Raw genomic sequence first — 6686 nt, 5'->3', positions numbered from 1 at the left:
GCACAAAACTGAACCATAAACCCAGGCAGGGAAATAAGAAGCCGGGAGAAGATTTCTGGAAAGCTGGTTCCACAACTATACTGCCAAGGAAACAATAGCATATCTGTACCAGGCCTCTAGGAAAATACCAATGATTTTCTTCTCCTTTACTGCTCTATAGACTAGACTTGACCAACTTAGACATCTAAACATCTAGCTACTCTTTGCTAGACCCCAATAATTGCCATAGACCACAGATCTGTATGACAAAAAAGTGACAACATCATGCCTCTCCAGGGGTGAAAGTAGAAATAGGGACTTACTGGTACGGGGCTGGGTTGGGGCCAGCTCTGGCCCCCGGAAGGGACGGGGCCTCGGGCGGAAGTCAGAGCCAGCCCCGGCCCGCCCTGTACCGGTAAGTGCCCTCCCCCTCCCCCGCCGGGGTAGCAGCGGCAGCCGGGGGCTCCAGCAGCAGTTTAAAGGGCCCAGGGCTCGGCCGCCACTACTGCCCCGGGCCCTTTAAACTGCTGCCAGAGCCCCCAGCTGCCGCTGCTACCCCAGGACTCTGGCAGCAGGGCTCCAGGGGCTATTTAAAGGGCTCAGGACTCCCCTGCTTCTACCGGCCCTTTAAATAACCCCCAGAGCCCTGGGGTAGCGGCGGCGGGGCTCCTGGCGGCTATTTAAAGGGCCCAGGGCAGTAGAGGCAGCAGGAGCCCCGGCCCTTTAAATAACCCCCAGAGCCCCACTGCCGCTACCCCAGGGCTCCAGCAGTGGGGCTCTGGCGGCAATTTAAAGGGCCTGGGGCTCCAGCCGCTGCTGGGAGCCCCAGGCCCTTTAAATTGCCGCCTGGGGAAGCCGGGCCGCCCCGGTAAGGTGCACCGGCTCTTGCAGGTACACCGTACCGGGGCATACTGGCTTACTTTCACCTCTGTGCCTCTCACATCATCACTAGCTACTACAGGTTCCCTCTCCTAGCTACATACAACCCCCTCCCAACACTGTAGAGGAAAAAGCATAGTTCTTAGCAAAGACAGGGTTAAAATTTTAGCAAACAGGAATGCTCTGATCCCATTGCTTGGTCATTTAAACAAATAGCTACGCATCACAGAACCAAGATGACTTTTTATATGATGTTGCTCATTACTGGTTTTGGAAAACCTTGAACAGAATACTACATTAACACACCTATTTGTATAACTATAGTATCTCCTTCACCCTCTCATCCCATGATATATATCAAAGAGGGTACTGCCTCTATTCGCCAAAGCAGATAGAGCAACTGATTTTAATTCCAAGTGCAACCACAGATTTTAAATCTAATGACATTTGTTGCATTGTAACTTCTATCTAAGCTCTCGGAATATAAAATCTTTGGGGGAAAGGACCATCTTTTTGTTGTGTGCACATGATGCTAGAACAACGAGCCTCCACTAGGGGCCTCACAGTAGTACTGCAATACAAATACATTGTAAACACTGCAACAACTACCACCCCTCTAATACTGCATTTAAAAATCTAGAAATTAGAGGAAGACTGTTTAAGGGTCCGCACCATGTGTAAAATAAGCAGGGTTTGGACAGGAGGTTGCCATTTGAGGTGAAGGAGAATTGAAATTATATCCATTGGGCCAGGTGCTAACCTAGGTTCACAGAACTATCGCTGGTTTTCCAATCTGTTAAAAGGATTCCATTAATATCATCAGATGGTTTACACATTCTGCAGATAGGCAATCGTAACGTACTTACGTATGCCAATCAACTAGAGGAAGAATTCTGCTGTATGACATGCTCCAAGTTATACTGATAGGATACCATGTGAAATTTTCATTTTACTTTTAATAATCTACATTTTCAGCACTCTTCCAGACTGTTTGCAAAGTATGGATAAAGCCATCAGCTTATGAGGGCCACAGTATTGTGCGTACTTATAGCTCATATGGATCATGATATGCGGTGAAGAACAGCCTGAAAGGTTGAAAAATTGACTGATTTGGGTAATGCAGCATTCTGGCATTCTTCAAATTACAGTGGAACCCCGCTATAACGCGACGATTGGGGTCCAAAAAATTCGATCGCGATAAATGCGGGGTTGCGGTATAGTGGGGTTACGAAAAGTTTACCATTTAAAGCCGGTCAGTTTCAAGCCGGTCAATTTCTCTTGGGCAGAGAGCAGGGGAGATGTGCAAGGGGCAGAGGAAGAGTGAGGAGCAGCTGGGGAGGAGAATGGCTCTTCCTGCCAAAAGGAGAAGCAGGGGTAAGGGGGAAGAGGCCGTGGAGAAGGCACGTTCCTTTTTTTGTTTTTTGGCGCGCTTGGGGCGGCGGGAGCCACCTTATGATCGCGCTATATCCGAATTCGCATGATCGTGGGGCGCGTTATAGCGGGGTTTCCCTGTATATAAAAGTTATCAATTAGACTAATTTCAACTGTTGGGAGCTATTTAGATCAATGCTAGTGCTCTTAAAGGAAGACTGTTATCTGGAACTGAAGAAAAATGCACATGTAAAGGCTCTCTGTAATAAAGGTGCAATACACAGGAGTGCTGGTAAGAGACTTGGCTTTATTCGTCAGTCCCAGATACTAGACATGGGACAGGTCTGCAAAGCTGAATGCCCTTCTCGCATTAGAGTGATCAGTATCCACTGACTCCAGTAGCTACTGTTACACTCTTGAGTTTGACAGTTTTACTTTACCAAGAGGGTGTTCATGGAAGACAAACTACTTCGGTCATCAAGCATGACTCCTGTCTTTTGCTCTGATCTACTTTCTGGCTCCTCATTACCAATGCAGCTAGCCTGAAATATTTTAACCTTCAGTCAGAGCAGGAATTACAGTTCAATCAGAGGACTACAACCAACTGAAGTGGGGGAGGCAGTAACTAAAGCGAACCTGACAGGCTACATCAGACTTTGACCTGCTAGAATTTCTTGCATAACAAAAGGGGACTATAATCAAATGAGCATACACAATTACTGCTGTTTAGCTAAAGAACTTCTCCTCTAAATGGCATACTTACAATTTGGATACAAAAAGTCAGCTATAAACCTAATGGCATCAAAAATGTGGGCATGTTGAATAAGTCACACAACCACATATATGATAACAAGCAGTGATAAGTCATCACTCTTGAATTATGTCAACTCTAATTTGTGCAAATAGTTTTTACCACGCTGCATGTTCTCCCCCCCTCCCCCACCAACTTCCACTATTTCACAAACCATAGTATTGCGTAGGTTTCAAACCATCTAAGGCTCTATTCAGAATCAGAAGCTGCAGCTGATTTTGGCAGCTCATTTGTCCTGCCAGGAGCACATACCAGCACTTTTGGATCCACACCAGCTACTTGCTAGTTACTAGGTAGAACATACGGTGTTGGTTTTGACTTAGAAAGTCCTAAATCACCTGGCAACTACTTATCTGAAATACCACCTTCCTTCACAAGCCACATTGTCACAGTTGTGGTCAGCAGGAGTACCTAAGCTAGATCCCTACTTGTGTAAGAGAGAGATAGCTGGTGGGATGTTCTCTGGGAGGACCATTCATCTTCAGAAAGAAGACAGAGTACCACTTATCTCCATAAAGCTAAAAATGTGCAAGAGTTTCCACAGTAACGGACTGATGGAAGGTGGGGGTTAGAAGGGTGAGGATATAATAAAGGGAACAGTTTAGCATAAAAGCAGAAGGTAGCTCACCACTTTAACTAATGCCACACAGTAATGTTTGTAGGCATCATTACAGAGATAAGTTTAAGAAGGGATTTAAAAGATAAGGAAGAAGCCTTATCAATTTTGATGGAGAATTTTTCCCATACATAAAAAAAGCAACATGGAAGACAACATGGAGGTGCTTGAAGCTACATCTAGCAAATAATGGATTTTTAGGTTCATTGGCAATTTTGAAAAGTCAGAAAAAAAACTGTTCATGCTGACTTTCACTTTTTATAAGTACAGTAATTAAATAGTCATTTGAGCAGGGACTTGCGCTTGGGTCTCCCAAATGCTAGGTCAGTTCCCCAACCACTAGGCTAGAGTGTCATTCCCACTCTCCTTCCCTGGTCCAATGACTATCCATTGTCCTTCATAGTGACAGTTCAGTTATTCATGACGACAATGGCCAAAAAGATAATGAGAATGACTACAACATGGTATTTAGGGCATGCACCTGTGAGGTGGGAGACGCAAGTTTAAGTCCCTGTGGAATGTCTTCAAGAGGAGAGATTGAGAAAGCCCACACCAGATTATCCCAAAGCCCAGTGGTCAGGGCACTCTCCTATAATGGAGGAGACCCAAGTTCAAATCCCTGCTCTACATTGGGGGGGAGATTGAATCCAGGTCTCCCACATCCCAGGTGAGTGCCTAACCACTGGACAAATACTATTTATCCAAAAAGTTTTGCCAAGCTCTACTTGAGGCTAGCTTCAGTGGCAGAAAGACGACGTGGGTCAGTGGCTTTATAAATTAATGTTTATATCTGATTTAACAACCACATTTCCTTTTTGTATTTTTTATTCTTGTTGATGCTTTAAAAAAAAAAATCACAGTGTTGTGTGCAATGGGAAACATCACAAATCTGGAAAATTGGATACTGGTCCATCAGCACTGAGTCATAACGGTTCAGTCATACAATTAATAGGAGGCCAACATTTCCCAGCAGGATTCTGTGGGAACCCAAAGGCACCTGCATTAGGCTGGGAAGGGCTCCCTGCTGTCCCCTAAAAAATGGCTGCAGGAGGACAGGAAGAGTTCCAAGCTTGCAGGGTTTACCTCCCATCTGAGCATGAGTACGTGTAATGTTTTTGGTGAGCTGCCTCTCATGTGCATGGCTGCTGCAGCCCGACCTACTTATGCTCTACTGCCACTTCCTTTTTCTGATCCCTTATCTTGCAAGAACAGATTAGTTAGGCTCTGTGTACACTATACAAATAATTCCTTACCAAAATTGTGTTTAGAAGTGGTAAAAAAGTCAATGTTCCACAGAAAATTTTGAAAATTTTTAATTGGCAAAAACAAAATTTAATAGTTCTGCTTTTTAAAGCTGTTCAGTAAAAATGTTCTATTTTTGAAAGCCCCAAACTAAAAAAAGTACCAAAAAATTCCAGTTTAGTTTGCTTGTCAAAAAAATATGTAAAATTTTGATCCATTTTGGTTAAAAAGACATTTTTTGATGAAAAGCATGTTGAGACTATTTTGACTAGCTTTAGTTGTGATACTGTTGTTCTGGCTAGCAGCAATAGTCTACAGCAAAAAAAAAAAAAAAAAAAAAAAAAAAAGTTAGCATAGAAGGGAAAAAAGGAAACACATACTGTGGCCAGATAGACAGACATTTTCTCTAGTTCCTCTCTGCAGAGACTCCACTCCCTCTCCTATCCATCAGGATCACTTTCATGAAGTGTAACAGATTCTATGAGTGTTCCTGCTGTGAGGTCTTTTGTGGGTCCCTGTCCTTTTTCCAAGTTAAAACTGGGGGTCTGAACTCAAACAGGGATCCAGGTTCTCAGCACATTCTGTACGTCTTTCCAACAATTTATTAAAATTGGTAGGGGCTATGAAACATTGTATCCCACAGGGCTTCAAAAAACAGGCCCTTTTATAAAACAGTTACAGAAGCAATGACAAAGGTGTTGGTCAAGAGCTGCAATCCAACTGGCTGAAGAGGCTTTTAACCTATGTGATTATGTTTAAATGAGCACATTTGGAGGCTAGAACCGTGCCTCCATCCAGATTACTATACCACATTCAAACATCTTACACTAAAAGGTTCTTGGTTTGCCACTGCAGAACTGGAGTAACAGTGATGAATCAGGCCCACGCAATTGAAATCTAAATGTATTTTTAAGAAATTACTCCTCATTTCCCTCTCCATCCCATGGAAACCGTTCAGTATTACTTTTGTGATCATCACAGGTGTCTGTTGATATGGCACTTCCCATTCTCTGCCCCTTCTCCTGAATCGCAGCAACCAGATCAGGGCTTTCAAGAACATACGTTACTGCTGCTTGCCCCAACCTGCTCAAATTATCATCATTAGCAGAATCTTGATTAGGATTACAAAAGGGAAGTGCGTATCACCAACCTTACTTAGCAACAGTTTCCTTTTAAAAAAACCACTGCAGCGGCTGCTGCTGACTGGGAAGGGTGTTGATGGTATGCTCTCTGAAGTCAGGCTCAGACTAATGCTGCCCAGGGAAATGGGAGATTTGCAGGCTTTTCAAATGCAAAAAATTAAATAGACAACTTTTGTGTATTTATACCTAAAATTTTACAGGTATACCTAAAAGAGCACTTTTGTTATTTACCAGTATTACTACTACTCTTAATGTGTTTTTAAATATTAGATTTTCTTGGACAGATTATAAAATGTACATATGGAACATTAAAGTTAGAAGAAAATTAAAAATCAAGTAAAGTAACAACATATGCACCTATTCCATAAATGCACATCCAGGGTATGTAGAGACATTTGACTGCATTTAGCCAATGCACATCTCATCATGTTACTGCTCATTTACACTAAATTGCTATGCAGCTTGGTATGCATAAAGACAACCAGAATCCAAGCAACTAATCGAAAGGTGTCCAGGGATTAGTATAAATTATTTTGCAGTGTTATTCTCATCAAACTGTAAAAATAGGCTAATGGAGTTTTGATCTATGTGGTTACATCAGACAACCAATCAGGCAATGTCCTTTTTCTCTATTTGTGAGAATTCT

This window comes from Emys orbicularis, chromosome 1 (genome assembly GCF_028017835.1).
Source record: "Emys orbicularis isolate rEmyOrb1 chromosome 1, rEmyOrb1.hap1, whole genome shotgun sequence".
NCBI lineage: Eukaryota > Metazoa > Chordata > Testudines > Emydidae > Emys > Emys orbicularis.
The sequence above is the reverse complement of the archived record's forward strand: the minus strand, read 5'-3'. Positions refer to the sequence as shown.